This window comes from Pleurodeles waltl, chromosome 4_2 (genome assembly GCF_031143425.1).
Source record: "Pleurodeles waltl isolate 20211129_DDA chromosome 4_2, aPleWal1.hap1.20221129, whole genome shotgun sequence".
Lineage (NCBI taxonomy): Eukaryota > Metazoa > Chordata > Amphibia > Caudata > Salamandridae > Pleurodeles > Pleurodeles waltl.
In genome coordinates, this window is record NC_090443.1 from 142,560,062 (window position 1) to 142,578,206 (window position 18,145).

Below are 18,145 nucleotides of genomic sequence, written 5' to 3' on the forward strand. Positions count from 1 at the left end.
ATGGTTTATAGAAAAAACCCTGTGGGTATGAGATGATTCTACTGGGAATGTCAGAGTTGGCTACAAGGTCTTTCCATATATAATCCAACCTCCCAAGACTGCAAATATTCACCACAATACAATCACCTTCACATGTTTCGGGGGAATTCCCAAACCAACCCACTCTCAGTGTCAAAATGATCTTGTCGAAGAGGAACTGTTTGATGCTAGGATTAACCCTCTGTGACAACCAGGGTCCAACCTTATTTTTTAGTTGCTGATGACTTTCCCCTTCATGCTGATTTAGGGGAGGGGGGTAGGGAACCTTGGCCAAAACCACAACATTTGTGATGGGTGCAGGAAGGAGTTGAATAATCACTTTGCAAGGTGACAAACCCGAAGTGGGCTTACCAGCAGTACCAGGCAACATCCCTCTCCCTGCTTTTCTGCCCTCTCTAGTTTTTTTTAACTAACAAATGTTACGAGGAGACCCCCTTTATGCATTCTGTCCGTGCGCCAAACCCCATATCACAAGCCAATTTCAAAGGAGCAGCCTGGTCCTGCAGTAATATGGAACTATCTTTGTCCTGCAAGCTGAAGGTGTCTGGCTGGGCATGACACTGACTGCACCCACAAAGTTTGTGACCAAAGTAAACTCGAAGGCAGTAACCAACAATCCCTTAGACATCATGGCATCTTTATATCAATTGTTCCTCTACCCTGGAAATTTCTTCGGTAAGCAAACCCACCACATTTTTCAACAATGATAAAATAGACATACTCGTTCTGGCCGCTTGTCCACCACATTTGAAGATTCCATCCTCCTCTTTCCCATACCACTGGGGCAGGAGTAGGTGCCAAACAGAACACAAAATTAGATCAACTGGTTTTGGTAGCCCCTCAAGAAAAAGACAAACAAAGCTGGACCGCTGTTGACAACACTCTGAGCCAGGCCTAAACACTGATCCCATGACCCCAAAAAAATAAAATAAAAAATAAAATAAAAAAAATAAGCATAAACTAAGGAGGGTGGCCCAGCCGCTTCCAGGTGATTATTGACGCAAGACAGGCCCGCCCTTGGCACGCAGTGCCAGAGAGCGTGGGAGCATTTGATGCACAGTAGGGGGCTCCCCCTCTTGCCTTGGTACAAACGTCTACCGAAAAGCTGACTTCTGGGGCTAGAGGCCCCCAAACACAAGGGATTTTGGTCCCACCTGTGGGAGAGCGTCTGCACTTTTGAAGTATAGTAGACTGCTCCTCCCCCCTTGCCTCTGTGTGTGTATATATATATATATATATATATATATATATATATATATATATATATATATATCACTTAATGTAAATGCCCTCAATGTCAGTGACTTAAAATTCTGGAACCCAATAAATGACTTACTAACCAATTTCCCCAATTGTGCAAAAATATTGCTCAATGTAGTTTCAACTTAGCACTGGATCGAATCTTAGACCTCCTATCTAGATTTAAAACCCACCCAACTCAATCACATAAACTAATTCACAAAATATGTGTCAAGTGTGATCTCAAGGATGAATGACGATTACAAGACCAGATGAAAGAGATTATGTTTTTCTCTTACCCACACCAGATACATTCCAGAATTAACTACCAACTAATCTCCAATTATAAGGTCTATGCCATCTTCAAATCAACTACAGAACCAAAAGAGATTTCTGATTGCTTGACTATTACGCTATCTACGACTAAAAAGAAGATAAAACAGAGTCCGAACCCAGAAATCCCACAAGACCCAAGACCCAAAATAAAAAGGCAATAAACAACGTCTTTAAAGAAAATCCAAAAGTCTATGGTACATAATTACGCTGGAACACTTGCAAGGCCACAATTTGTAAAACAACAAGAAGTATAAGAGCTTAAACGATGAAAGTATAAATTGGTAAGTTAAAACCACTAGAAGAAGACATTAAATAACAAGGAGTATAATTTAGGTCAGAAAAGAGCACCAAGGTAACTGACTTCCTGAATAACAAGAAATATGAATATAATTACATTTTGAGTACCAGAGCAGGACAATGGACAACCAATTGCATTTGATTACAGGCTGCATTTAAGATACACTCCTAGTACTGTATCTGCCGTATTACCTTCACAAGCAAAACAACAACTATGTTCTCTCAATTAAAGACGAAGATGCTATACCTCACTCAGACTCCCAGGAAAAATCAAGAATTGTCTTTGAATTTACTAAAGATTTATATGACGAAAATAAATCTATGAATCATGATGAGGGAATAAACTTTCTAAATATCATTAAACTAACCATACTTAAATAAGATCAAATAAGATTTTTTTAAAACATGAACTGGCTGTTTATTGAAAAGTAGGTATACAAAGTCATTAAAGACCTTTAAGAAGGAAAAGCAGTAGACCTCCAATTAGGTAGATAGCCCAATTACTAGGATGTAGGTATTACAAATATACAGGAAAAAAAGGAGTGATTACAATGACAACAGCAGAGGCAACAATAACGCTCATCCCCACTAATGGGAAAGATTTAAGTCTGCCTAAAAATTATAGGGCGATATCATTAATAAACTTTGATTGCAAACACAAACATACTTGCTATGCGACTGGAGGACATACTGCCCTCACTATGCTAAAGTGTTGGGATACTTCCTTAAGTATAAACCCAAGGTTCAACCCCTCAATATTTTCTGCAGGAGGAGTGTACCGGGAAATACTATTTTTGCCTGGAAAACAGACTTTAAAAATACCTAGGTCTTGAATTTAATGATGACCTAGGACAACCCCTGCTCACAATGAGAACTTTGCAATAAAAAAAAAATAATAATAATCGAAACCATTGATAAATCGTCTCAGAAACTGCTGGGATGGAAGTTAAAATGATCACTACCTCTATAATGAATGGGGAATGATAAGAAAGCACGCATTTCGCTAAAGTTAAGGTAACTCACAGAATTGGGGGAGTACACTTGGTAGAATTCAGGAAAAACAGAGGACTTTCTTATTTAATCAAGGCATTCACTGGTTTACACATGAAGGATTAACCCGAGGAGACCATTTATGGATAATCTTTTAATAAACTCAGCATTCCCCATTAACAAAGACAGTCCTGCTCTGCAAAATGCAATTATTGCTTGTACCAGAGAAACTATACTAACAACGAATTCCCAATTTTCAGAAATTAAACATAAATATTCCAACATAACTTGGTTCTTGTCAAATAAGAAGATTAATGTGTGCAAGCAGCACGCCTTTGGTGGAATATGGAGTAAGAGGAGAATGTTGCCTAAGAGAGAGTTTGGCTCTAGAGGGAGCTCTTTTGCAACTCTACAAGAAATCTCCAAAACTGCAATGAAGAGTTCTGAAACTTCCTGAAATTAAAGGTAACTATCTAAAAACATCCCTGTTTCCCTCGTCAGGATCCTTCAATTAAATTGTTAACAATTAAAGTTAAGAACGTGGTCACATTGAATACAAGGTTTATGCACTTTTTAAACCAACATTGTCCACCTTACTGAAACCCAGACAGAAAAAATTGTCTCCAGATTGGTCGATCGATAACAAGGCACCATTACCAAATAAAACGTGGTATAACATCCAGAAGGCCACTTATACTTATATTTAAAAAACAAATCACTATCACACAAAATTCTTACTTCTTCATAGGACTTTCTGGATACCTGATAAGTTCACAAAACCAGGTATCATGAATGGCAAAAGTTGTTGCCTCTGCAAATCCAATACAGGTGGCAACCACATTACCTCAATGATTCTGGGACAGTATCTATTCCTATAGTCAAGGTATTTTTAAATTCATTCCACCCATGAATTTTCCTGTATGCGTTTCTAGGACCTTCTCTACAGTAGTTAAAGTTAAGTCTACTTTAGAGAATAAAGGTTTGCTGTTGGTAGATCTATTTACTTTAGTATACTTACTTATCTGAACTCATCACACCAGACATCATATACTTAACAATGGCTGCCTGTGACTAGATGCATCACCTTCCAAGCAATGTGCATTGCACATCATGAAATTCAGGGCACTGGGCTCCTACACCTTCAACACATACACTGCACCATGGCTGAATCATGACTCAGTACCTCATGCACCCCCAAATGAACATCTCATATGAAGGAAAAACTACATTTAACAATCTTTCACCCACACTTGTGTAAATAACCAGATGCAAGTCTGAGAGCTTTGTTGCTGTGTCAGGAAAATGCAGTGTTATATAAATTCTACAATGGAATACAGTGGAAACATGACTCTGTGGAATTACAAACGAGACTTAATTCTAAAGCAAAAACAACAAAGCAATGATAGAATGATTGAATTAATCTAAGCCAATGGCAATCGCTCAGGCCGCATTCCAATCCATCGCTTTTTGTCCACTGTGCCACCTCAGTTTGGATCCAGTCATATGTAAAACAGTCTTGAACCTGCTTTTCATGGGAAAGGTCCAGCCCGAATTGCCAGGCCAGATCCTCCTTGAACCAAAATAAAAGCAACCTAGGAACGATTTTGCCCTAGTTAGGGCTCTTCAGCCAGGTATACCTTGGTTCTAGTGGCACAGTGAGCCCGGAACACACATCTAGGCATACCAGCACACTTATGGCAGCAAAAACAAGGTGATGAGTGGAATGCTTGAAATAATCTCAGCCACTAGCAATTACTCGGGCCACATCCCAATCCATTTTTTGCCCACTATGCTACCTCAGTTTGGACCAACCCATCCATCACCTTGTTGTTCTTAATTCTAAAGCAAGCATTTGCTTCTTCGTTGGTTGAGATCACTGTAGTATGCATGAGAGGATAGTAAGAGAACCTTGAGGAGTAGTGTAGAACTGGGTGAGGTCATAGAACTGTGAGGTAGGAGAGGAGGCTGTGAGTTGAGCTGGCAGTTGGATGCTGTTTGGATGGGACCTCTGTCATTGGAATAAACTCATATTGGATTACGTCTGTGGCAATCTTTCTTTCATCTTGGAGCAGCTTAAAGAACATTACACTGGCGACGAGGTGGGATCAGAGTTTTTTTTAACCCTGTGCCTCCATCATTCCATCGTAAAAAGGGGAACAGAGGTCTCAACAAGGAACAAGCAACAAGGAACAAAGAACGGTGAGCGTCTTTCCGCTTTCAAGGAAGTTTTACATGTTTTTTCTGTAAGCGCGTCCATTTAAAACAATTTTTGACGCTTTTTTGGCTGGAGCCGGCAGTTGGATGCGTGCCGGCTGTCTCGCGTCCATCGCCATGGAAACTGTTTAGCTCCAGGCGCGCGTCAGCTGAGCCGCGTGCATTCCATGAATATTTGGAGCATGCCGCGCGTCAGCTGTGCTGCGTGCGTTTCCAGGGAGATGTAATACGCACGCCACTCCGCTTTCTCGATGTGCATAAAACAGAAGCCGAAACTAGATATTGACTTCAACTGAACTGTGCGCCAGCTGCATCGTCTGTATTTTTTTATAGCTGTAGCTATAAGCGGAGTGTCTACTGGGTTCTACAAGGATCTAAGGAGTAACCTGACATGAAATTCCAGAGTGCAGTGAATACCACAAACAAAGCAGATAGTAGTCGGAAAGGGATAATAATTCACGATTTGCACTGTGAATTAGTAAACAAATTAGGAATACATTCCTAATTTGTGAGCCTTTGTTTTTCAACCGTGTTGTCCCAGTAAAAGACTTTTGGAGGCTGCTTTGGAAGCTGCAGTTTCTTTCAAACAGGAAGTTCTTCATGATGCAGAATGTCACTGCACCTTCTTTTTTTTTGGCCATGCCAGGAGAACCACCTATTAAATGGCAAAAGTGGAAGAAGGTTTTTGAGAGATATGCAAAGGTGTGTGCCGCATCTTTAAGCATTGAAAGGAAGACTGCGCTACTTTTACATAGTTTAGGTTCAGAGGGTCAGGAAGTGTTTGATAATCTTCCGGACATTTTTGATGAGAACCTAAATGAATATGAGATTTGCCTAGAAAAACTAGATAGACATTACATTCCAAAAATTAGTACTATACTAGAAAGATATCATTTTGGCAGGAGGAATCAAGAAGAGTGTGAAACTGTGGAAGGGTATGTTACAGCCCTTAGAAAATTGGCTTCATCTTGCAAGTTTGGACCTTTGTCAGAGGAGAGGATAAGAGATCAGTTTATGTTGGGCTGTAACATAGAAAGAGTTAGGGAGGAAATTTGGCAAAAGGATGATCCATCATTGGATGAAGTCTTAGTGTTAGCCAAGAAAATTGAACACTCACTGATGTGTGTTAAAACAATAAAGAAGGAAGAGGACAAGAGGGAAGAGGTACAACTGGTAAAGGACAAACGAGAGATTCCAGCAAAGCAGAATTATAGGAAGGAAAAGAGAACTATTTTTCAAGGGAAGTGTTTTCGTTGTGGCAAGCAGGGTCACATGGCGAATGATAAGAACTGCACGGCAATTAAGGTGGTTTGCAACTTGTGTAAAAAGAAAGGGCATTTTGCTAGTGTGTGCAAATCCAAAAATAGTGTATATGGTGTCAATAATGATTCAGACACCAATGATGGGGACGAATTCGAATGTGGCCAAATTGTCCTTCAGGTTGGAGGAGAGAGAAGAAAAGGACCTGTTGATGAAGTTTTGGTGGATGGGGAAAGAACTAAGGTTCTGTTCGATTCTGGAGCAAAGATAACCATCATTTCAAAAGAGTTGTATTTGGGAAAACTCAAAGACAAAGTAAAGTTATGTAAACCAGATATAACGCCTCATGCATATGGTGGACAACCTATTAAGCTGCATGGGTATTTTTGGGGTATACTTCAATATAAACACAAATATACTAATGCGAAGATTTATGTATCCAAAAAGGGTGACAGTGTTCTGAGTTGGTTCCATCAGAAAGATTTGGACGTGATACTTGATCCAAATAATGACCCCCCTGTAAAAATTAGAGATCAAGTGGGGGTGAATGAGATTGTGGAATCTGGAGGGGCTACTGCTCAACAAACCACAGGTAATGTTGATTTTGTGGAAAAACTCAAATTGAGAGTTCCTGTGATTTTTCAAAATAAACTGGGGTGTCTTCGACACTATGTGCATCATAGTCGCCTCAAAGAAGGAGCAAAACCAGTATGCAGCAAAGTTCGTGGTGTACCAGTAGCTTTGCGGGAAGAAATGAAATTGGAACTCGGGAGACTTCAGAAGGAAGGGATCATCGAAGAAGTCGAGGGAACTGAATGGTTGGCACCAGTGGTTGCAGCCAGGAAACCAAATGGGAGTCTTCGCTTATGTGTGGACTTGAGAGAGTTAAACAAACATGTGATTGTAGATAGATATCCTTTGCCAAACATTTCAGATATGTTGATGTTATTGCAAGGAGCAAAAGTGTTTTCTACAATAGATCTGACGTCGGCATATCATCAGATTAGATTAACTGAACAATCTAAAGATCTCACTGCTTTTATCACTCCATTTGGAACATTTAGGTACACCAGGTTACCATTTGGGTTGATATCTGCAGCCTCGGTCTTTCAAAGGATGTTGGAGAAAGTTTTGAAGGATTTGGAGGGTGTTAGAATTTACCAAGACAATGTCTTGGTATTTGGGAAAAATAGTTCTGAGCATGAAAGAAGAGTATTGGGAGTCTTGGAGAGGCTGGGAGAGTGTGGTTTGACCGTTAAAATGGAGAAGTGTAAATTTCAAAGGGACTCCATTGAGTATTTGGGACATACGATCACTGGAGCAGGTATATCACCAAAGAAAGAACTGGTAGATACCATTAAGAAGTTACAGTCACCACTTAATAAAGAGGAACTGATGAAGTTCATTGGGATGGCTGAGTATTATGGGAAGTTTATCAAGAATTTTGCGGAATTGTGTGTGAATATGAGGAGATTATTACGGAAAGGAGTAGAGTTTGTATGGAGTGAGGAGTGTGAAAGTGAATTTAAAGGAATTAAAGAGGAGTTAGTTAAGGCTCCCAAATTGAAGAATTTTAATCCTAATCTTTCATCAGTTTTGATCACTGATGCCAGTGCGAAAGGTCTTGGAGCTGTTCTGCAACAAGGTGATCATAAGTCTGAGCAAGTGGTTTTGTTTTTGTCGCGAGCTCTAAGAAATGCTGAGTTGAACTACTCAGTAATAGAGAAGGAAGCTTTAGCAGTACACTGGGCTGTGAAAAAGCTCAAGAACTTGCTGTGGGGCACCAAGTTTGAGGTTAGAACAGATCATAAACCCCTTTGTGAGATCTTTAAAAGGAAAGGAATTGATGCGATATCAAGTAGGATCACGAAGTGGGTAGTATCATTACAGGACTTTGATTTTGAGATGAGATACATTCCTGGAGCGCAAAATAGGGTGTCTGACACATTATCAAGGCTGGTACGCTTGACAAAAGATAACCAGTTGGCAGAAGGGAGTGAAGAGGATTTAGATGATGAGATGGTATGTGAAATTGAAGGAAGTGGGTTTGATGACAGTGTTGTGACTAAGGAGAGATGGAGGAGAGAATGTGAATTAGATTGCACAATGGTTGAAATACTTTCCTTGGTAGAGAGAGGTTGGAAAAACAGAAATGAAGGGAGTTTGGAGACGCAGAAGTTTTGGCATGTGAGAGGGGAATTGTCAAGTAGAGATGGTCTGTTGTTTAGGGGTACAAGACTAATTCCTCCCATCACGTTGAGACAGGAGCTTATTTCTCTTGCCCACTCGGGTCATCAAGGTGTTTCAAAAACCAAAGGAAGATTGCGTTTGACATACTGGTGGCCAGGAATGGACAGTCAGGTAGAGAGGATCATTAGAGAGTGTATGCAGTGTGTTATGAGCGAGAAATCTATCAAACCCAGGGTCCAACCCATGGAGATTAGAGATCGTCCCACTCAACCGTGGGAGGAAGTTGCGCTTGATATTTTAGGACCTATTCGTGGAGAGGGTTGTGATGTATATCTCCTCGTGCTGGTGGATGTTTTCTCAAGGTGGCCGGAGATTAAATTTACCAGGGGCATTGAGACAAAGCATGTCATTGGTTTTTTGAAAGAAGTGTTTGGCAGAGAGGGTTTTCCCAAAGTTATCCTCACTGACAATGGTGTGCAGTTGGTGTCGAGGGAGATGGAACAATTTTTAGCGGACTGTTCCATACGGCACGAGAAGTGTGCGTTTTATCATCCCGAAACCAACGGTATGGTAGAGCGTTTCAATAGGGTATTGAAGGAGACTATAGCGCTGGCCAAGGGTAGTGGATTGAATTGGAGGAAAGAAGTGACGAAAAGGGTTGAGGCTTATAGGGTCTCACCTCACTCCACTACAGGTAAAACACCATTTGAATTACTCAGAGCCAGACACCCTAATACCTTGTTGTCTCCCAGGTGGGTGAATGATATGGAGTCAAGGACAGGTGTGATTTTGTCAGATGGATGTTGGAGAGAGGGGGAGCAAAAGAAAATAGAAGCTCGGAAAAAGTATTTTGATTCAAGAAAGTCAACACAAACAACTAAAGTTAAAGTAGGTGATTGGGTACTTATTCGGGGACCTTTGAACAAAGGGAGAGGCATGAATAAGTCTAAGCCTATAAGAGTAGTTAAAGTGTTCAACAATGCGGTAAGAACAGAAGATTCTAAGATGTGGAATCTTAATCGGGTGGTGGTTCTCAGATGTAATAGGTTTAGGAACACTATTAATGATAGTTTGGTCAATTTTGTTAATTAGAACATATGTTGTAGCAATGTTATTTTCTTCATGCTTATTATTGAACAAATGTATATAGTAATTTTTGTTTAATTTTTAGTTATTAATGTTTGGTTTTTTATTTTTAGTTATTATTGTTAGTTGATAAAAGGGGGAGGTGTGTAGTATGCATGAGAGGATAGTAAGAGAACCTTGAGGAGTAGTGTAGAACTGGGTGAGGTCATAGAACTGTGAGGTAGGAGAGGAGGCTGTGAGTTGAGCTGGCAGTTGGATGCTGTTTGGATGGGACCTCTGTCATTGGAATAAACTCATATTGGATTACGTCTGTGGCAATCTTTCTTTCATCTTGGAGCAGCTTAAAGAACATTACAATCACCATAATTGGTTAAAACAAAACGATGATCCAAAGGTTATATAGAGTTTACTCAAACAGGTCCTTATGGAAATTAAATATGGATTAATCCACAAGAGGGCTCAAAGTTATCAAACTGTTGTCTTATTTAAGTAGCTGAAAATAAGACGTTGTTTTGCATGTCAGAAGATAAGGCTTAGGTTTTCACAGTTACTCATTCTTATAAATATACGCACAAGTACATATGCAAAATATGTATAATAAATAAAGCTCGGAAAGAAAGGCCTTTTGAGGGTTTGGTTAACTTTTCATACTCATATCTTTTACTGCCACGTCCGTTTCTCTAAAGAATTAGAGTGACTGCAGGTTTAAAAAACGGTGGGATATTTCCTTAAGTAGGTGCTGATGGGGAAGTGTTTTTACCACAATACTAACATTTTTAGATGAATGCAGCTCTATATTCAGAGGTGCATCCATGAGACATGTTCTTTTATCGAATAAATGTGGAAATACATTAGTTGCACTTCATTATTTTTATAGAACACAACTATGGCTAAAAAAAAAAAAAAAAAAATAAAAAAAAAAAAGAAATGAGCAAAAATAAACATGAACGAAAACATCTTGAAAATCTAAGAAAAAATAAAAATACCATAAATCTGCCGGCCCCACTGGAGGTAAGCGCAATGTTGGTATCCTATGAGAATGTGATCTCTAACACATATATACATGTAGAAGGCGTACTTTATCAGAGAAAACATTCAATCATTCTATGCCATAGTCCACTAGGATTTCTGAATCCACATTGGGTCATTGAAGTCAAACCATTATTTAAATGGGCAATACAATGTTAAATAGGCCAGTTACGAAAGCAAAACTGTTTTCCTTTGAAGTGACATCTGCTAGGGATTTCCCAGCTGTGCTACAAGATAATACTTTATTTTCGACGTGTTCAGGTAAGCACACACTTGTTTTTCAGAGTACACGTTTAAGGTCCTGTAATGGTAAATAGGGTTAGAGAATCATTAGTTTCAGAAATTGTTGCTGGACAAAAAATGAAAAGCAACCAGCCCGAACTGACTATCATTTCTAAGATGCTGACATTTTATTTATTTTTGGAATGCAGAGTCAGAATTTGGTTAGAGGCCATAGAAGAGTTTGTCTGATGAATCCAGGTCAAAATGAATCCCATTCATGCTTCCAGCCAAGAGGCTGAGGATACCAATATTGGCCTTTGGGCCAAATAGGTCTATTTGACAAAAATTCCATGTATTGAGGATATGAGTGAAGATCAGATTGATTTTATTTCCACTCATGAGGAGCATGGTAAAATCTACTTACAGTATATGCCCTGTTATCGCTTTCCACCTCCAGATGCAAAGCGATAAGAAAGATGTTCTTCTGAATATGTCACACTCCTAGCCAACAGCCCACAAGCTCTAATTCTGATCTCGGGAAGATTTGGGGGCCATAGGTCATCGTTTTTTAAATGTATGCATGTAAAGAAAATTTATGAAGCACACGCCTAACCAAGAGACATCAGAGCACTTTGTAAAGAATAACAAATACACAGAAACTACGTGGGGATGCTCATGCAGACCCTTTTACAACAGTCAAAATGAGGGCATCTTTTACAGAACCTTTTTCTGGTACTGCCTGCAGTGTAGGAATTACCAAGTAGGAAGGAGGGAAAGCAAGAATTACAAAACAGAAAAGCGCTGAGGCAAAAACGCAATGAACAATGTATAGGAGCATCAACCTTTATTACAAAATTGACTTCAAAACACTACTGTGAGCACTGATGCAACACATCTTTTAAAGTTCTAAAGATCTGGTGTAATACCCACATGTTTTGTGCATTGAGGCTTTGACGATCACTCAGACAAAACAAAGATAATTTCCTATTTGTTCAAAATGATGTTGAAAAGCTAAAAAAAAGTAATACTGGTACAAAAGATCTCTGGTGACAATGGCAAATACTGTGAATAACGTAAACTAAAGTGCTTTAGATACTTTAGTACTCTAGCTATATTTACTACTCTACTGGGTTTATTCTGTGATTTAGAAGCAGGGTCCTATTAATTGTCATGATGGACAATGCAGGGCAGTGTATGTGGTGCAGTTATGTATCTGTTTATTTTTTGAGTCAACAATTTTAAAATATTTGTTTTGACTGTTTTCTCATAATTACATAATTTGCACTGGGAGCTGTTCTACTAACAGAGACCAGAGGGAAAATGCCTATCTCCAACACTCGTGTGAAGATGCCTACCTGATTGCCTATGTGAAAAACAAAATCATCCATCTGTGTTTTGTGCCATCAGCTGTGGCTTTCTTCGACTTTAGAGCGACAATCTATTTGTCCAGTCAATGCAAAACCATGACTCCCTATAAAAAAAACTAACTGTATTCGGTGCAAGGTACATGGACTATGAGAGCAAACTGAGAAATACTTACTTTGGGCCAGTGTGGGGCAAGGGAGGTATGTGAGAAAACACCATTTATGCAAAATGATTCTGAGCTGCTCTTGTGCACCGGACCATTCAGCAAAACCTCTTCTTTTATTCTACCTAAACCCATTGGTCAGTCGTGGAATGCAGCCCCATCAGGAACCGTGCAAATTAAAGAACAGGCTAACGGCGACTATAATGAAAAATGCATTTAGCAAAACGAGCTCTCTGATACCATCATCAAAATGAAGAGGAGTGATTTGGTTTGCTGAGCGCATTAAGAGTGCCAAGTGCCCACAATAACTCATTAAGGCAGGAGACATGTCTCCAATCAAAGATGAATGGATCCCTTGCATTATTACGAGTGGCCCTTACATATTCAGAAGAGTCATTGGATTAAGTCCATACTAATCAATGTTAAAGCTGCATGAAAGTGTAAATAAGGTAGATGTACACTCACCATGCTGACATCACAAACACTGTGAACTAATGCACTCCCTTCTTTGAAAAAAATGTATATACAGTTATTGATTTTATCTACATGTAGTGGTCAAAGGAAGTAAAAGTACAAAACAGGTTATATCTCACCAAATTAATTTTCACATATCATCAAACACTGACGAAAGAGTGAAAACCAGCTTTTAGGACATAGCCTCATCAGTCCATCTCATTAACCTCTAGTTCGGATTTCTAACCATAGTACGTTCAGCAGAAACACCAGAATGGTGACTGTAAGAGAGACAAAGAAAAAACACACACACACACACTCACACTATATCAGTGTGCAGTGTGTGAAGACACTGAGGCTTCTCACTGTCAACGCCATCACTAAAGCCATCAATTGCCAATTCCTGCTTTCAAAGTACTGGCATGTTGTGTATTCATTGTGCACATCAAGAAGGGAACTCCACTTGCTGAAGATATGAAGTTGCTACTTCTCCAGTTTACTTTTTTGTTAGGTACTTTTGTCCATCTGAAAGTACCTAGTACTTTTCTGGCCAAGCCTGTCAAGTGCTCTAATTGCCAAGGGTGATAAACGCCTTGGCTCCATCGAAAGCAGGCTTTGTTGTGAAATCCATCCATTCAATGAAAGCAGTTCAGAAAATCCTGAACAGGTAGAGGGTAAGATCACATTTCCAAAACACCTAGCAGTAGCTATTGTTTCTGTGTTAACTATTGTCTTTGATTCAATAAATCCTGAAGGTTGGGAAAATATACTCTACGTGGTGGATCTGTACTATATGTGGATCTGTACCCCGGAGAACATGATCGAAGCAACATGGTACTGCAGACGAAATTTGCAGTCTAAAATGACCATTAGCAACGGAACAGGAAAAAAAAAAAACACTTTCATTGTATATAAATTGTAGGCCCATTTAAATCACCAAATGTAATGATGTCCTTTATAATTTGGATCAACTTACTATGCTAGGCACTGATGTACCACAGTATGGAAGTCCAGTGACAAACAAAATCCTGGGCGTCAAAAACAAGACACTCATGCGTAAATGGTGCTCCACTAATATACAAGCTACAGGAGCTCCAAAGCCACAGCATACATTAGAGGTGAGAAGAGCATTACTGTCTCGTTCCTATGGACACACTTACTGAACAATTTACCCTCATTCAGGTCAGTGGTCATGAAGGTAAATAGTTGAATGCTTTAACATCCACAAAAAAACAAAAACGCTACTCCATGCAGATTAAGAGGCACATAATGGAGTAAAGCAATTCTGAAGTGTTATATTGACTGGCGAGGTGCAAAGTGTGTTGGGTCCAGTTAAGCTAGTCTAGGTTTGATGCTAAGTTGTCTGGTACCAACTATTCTAACTCTATCCTTATTGTCAGTATTTTCAGGTTTTTAAGTGGTTGGTACCAGGCACTGAAGGCCGCATTCTTTCCAGTATACAGAAAAGTAGCCGTCAGGATCTCACTGAGTGAAGGGGCAAATTATTTGCTTATGGACCTCCCACCTGGGTATGTAGTTCTTACCAGACGCGGCACGTCCTTTAGGGCGGAGGGGCCAGACCCCCCCCCAACTTTTGCCCCTCATGAAGAGTGTCTGTCAGGCTGAACAAAGGTCAGCCAATGAGGGAAGGCAGCAGTCCCAACCCTCCTGGGCCCTCGAGGCTGAAGGTAAGTGTGTGTGATGTTTTAAAATGAATGGTGCATTTGTTCATGTTTGAATGTTACGAGTGTTGTTAATGGATGTGCAGGCGTGTGTGAAAGAATGATTGTGTGAACTTTTAAAATGAATGTTTGGTGCATGCGTGCATGTGTGTGAAAGAATGAGTGTGTGTCTGTGCGCTTCCTGCCTGCCCCCTCTCTCCTATAGCTGCCGGCCGCCACTGGTTCTTACTTAAACCTCTGTCCAAGCTTGGATATTGACAAAGAGGTATTCTGAGATATCAGATGTAGGAGCCCACAGTCATTGATACATAGTGTTGATTGGTAGCCAAAGATCATCTGGAAACTACCTTGGGTGATAATGCTTCTAATTCATCTGTGATCACCTTGAGTCCTTATCAACATGCTTCCTTTCCAGGTAGGATGGAAAATAACTTTGCTGCAACAATTCTTACCAGCAGCAAGACCCTGCACGTTATGGCTTAATAAAATATTGCCAATAGATGGGAGGCCAGTAAGTTTGTGCATTCCCTAAAAATGTCCTCCCTAAGCCCATCAAAGCTTTGGATCCTCAAACCCATCATACTCTTTTGTAGCTGCTTCAATCGCTTCCAACATGATCAGACGAATAAGCAGTTCACTACTTAAATTGTCTAGGGCAGTGTTTCTTAATCTTTTTAGAATCACAATCCATTTTTTAGAATTACTTTTGTGACCCACAAAGCTTTTATGGACACAAGATATATGATTTTGTTTTATTGTAACTAAAGAGTGGTGTGGTAGTGCAAATTCATTTATAAACAGCACATTTTCATTGAACTGGCCACTAAATTTGCACACATATACAGTTTTACTGATTAAACTATATTGCACACAAATGAAAATGTGTAGAAATCGGGTTTTACTGGATATTTATTATGTGTGCATCACCAAGTCAAGTGTTTGAATTGTTTTGATCCTATTAAAAACTTTGTTCCATCACACTTCAGAATAACAAAAACTTGCTTAATGTTGGCTTTCCTACCTGTTGAATGTGTACAGTTCAGTTACAGGAACTTACATTTTGTTGTGTTGCAAAAAAAAGGACATACAGGAGGAAGCCTTCTGCCCTCGAGTCAGTTCTTGCGTTCTAGCTCCAAGACGCTGGTAGGCAGCTGTGTGCTCCACAAATACGACAGATTGATCCTATAACCTTTTCATTCACACTCCCTGTACCCAGCAAGACTGTTACATTATTCACTTTACTTTTCTTTTTCTGACTTCAAAGTGAAAGGAGTTTGTAAACAGCAACACCCATGTTATAAAACATTGACCTCTGTCTTTGAAGCACAGCAATTGTGACTAGATAAATACAGTTTTTAAAGGCATCTTCATTTATTGCTTGGACTTTCACAATCCACCAAAAATCAGGTTTGGCAAACACTGCTCTAGGCTAATAAGATTGCGTTGTCCCGAGATATCAGATGATAGGCTTCAGAAGCATAGATTTGAGTAGTGGCCGACAAATAACAAGAGACCACCCTGCGTGACAAAACGCATTTGCTCCACCATTAAACATCCGGTTCAACTACAGAAGTGTTTCAGATTGGCAATTTGCATATAAGCATCACCCCATGCAAAATTGACACAGTTTCTTTCTTGTCTCTATCCACAACCTTGAAGACAGAATCTAACAAAAATCAAATGTTTGTAGATGCATAAATTGGGACCTGAAAAAGATTACATACAAAACGGGGAGTAAGGAGGACAATGCAGAGTCTGCCTTTTAACAGAATATTGATCAAAAAGAGCGTTACCAAAGGTACGTAATTTGTTCTCCTGATGAATACTTCTAACTGCAGAGTCCTCACATTTAGAATAGATATCAAATTAGAATCTCCCAAGGGATGGGCCAGTGGAATGGCTCAGATCAAAAAGTCCTGTAAGACGGATCAGGTAAAATGACCCTTTCGTTGGACCTGGAAGTCAAAGTAGAAGTGCTCTGAGAACGTGTAGACTGACCCCCATCATCGCAGCTTGACAGATGTCAAGGACAGGTATGCTATGTTCCAGCCCAGTGCAGCAGTCTTGGTCCAGGTGGAATAGGCCAGCAATCTGTCTGGAGGTTGCTTCTTGGCCAGAACACAGCAAATAAATCAGAGGACAATCCACCTCAAAAGAGTCCTTTTGTACACCGGCCTGCCTTTCTAGGCTGTTGAAAACCCCCAAAAAAGCTGATCATCCATCCGATGTACTTTGGTGCAAATGATGTAAAAGCTTAAATAGGGCTCAAAAAATCTACTTGACCACTCGCTATGGTGAGTTATAATTGATTCAGTCAAGCTATTTTTAGGATGTACTCGCCCCTTCTGGTGAGTAGACAAAGAACAGGTGTTCTGGTTCAGTCAGGAAGTGGAGGGGCATAAAAGATGCCTTTACATATTGCTCTTATGTCACATTTGCTCTGTGTTCACAGACAGAGGTCGAAAGTCAGTTTGTCTTACAATTAATTTCCCTTCTGACTGCAGAGTTACAGAACTCTGTAAGGTGAACTGTGTGACCTGCTGTGTAAAGTATGAAATAAAAGGATATAGGGTGTCAGGCTTTTCCTAACACACAACATTTAAATGACTAAGTCAACTGTACAAACATTTCAAAATATATTTCAGCAGTTGTTAAAGCCCAATTTTTTGTATTTCTGTGAGATGAAAAAATATTTTAACAGGATGAAAACAAATTAGAATACTTTACATGTTGATGTACAAAGGATATGTTTTCCGAAACACAATTTTCGCAGATTCTTAATACACTTTATCGTTTTATCAGTAAAGTTGCAAGTTAGGGGAAAGGTTTTTTGACATTTCATGGAAATTTACTGTGTGTAGATGACAATATGCTACCACATCATGATTTAGTAATATATTTCTTAAAAGTGAGTGTTTAAACAAACTGAGAATACTCCTGCCCTGAATGCAATGCTGTTAGGAAACTAAAAGCAAGTCATGGGTCATGTGTCCCCTATAGGTGGGCTCCATTCATGTGATACATGCAGCAAACAGTCTACTTAATCAAACAAAAGAGATTTTTTTTTGTACCCGAGAAACGCTGGGCTCACATATTTGAAGGTGCAATCATGCAAGAATGAAGAAAAAGGGGACTCTGTAAACTACTTGCCTAGAATCACACAATGAGAGACCCGTTTACTAGTCAAGTACATTACAGTTAGGTCGAGAAGATTATTTAAGTTACTTGACCTGCAGATCTAGTAATATTTTTATGATTTCTCAAGGCTTGTTACAGTTCTTTTGCGATCCAGTCAGTGGAGTCTCTCTTCCACTTTCAAAAGGTCAAATGGAGAAAAGAGTGCGATAGACTGGTCAATGTGAAAAGTAGTCACAACTTAGTAAAAGGCCATTCTTCTCCTCAACACTACAATAGCTGAGAAAAAGATTGTTAAAGGCAGCTGCATTGGAAGGGCTTGGAGTTCACTCAAATGGCAGGACGAAGTCACTGTGATCAGAACTACAGTCAGATGCTGGATAACTGTGCATTTGTTCAAATGGTGTGTGCATGAGCAAAGTGAGGAGTAAACTGTGATCCTACT

At 39.7% G+C, this 18,145-nt stretch overlaps 1 protein-coding gene across 5 annotated transcripts in view; it reads right to left on the reverse strand.

Moving 5' to 3' along the window:
• The window catches only part of LOC138292399 (cyclic AMP-dependent transcription factor ATF-7-like), a 679,599-nt gene that overhangs the window by 138,052 nt on the left and 523,402 nt on the right, over nucleotides 1-18,145 (reverse strand). The gene's annotated exons all lie outside the window — the stretch shown is intronic.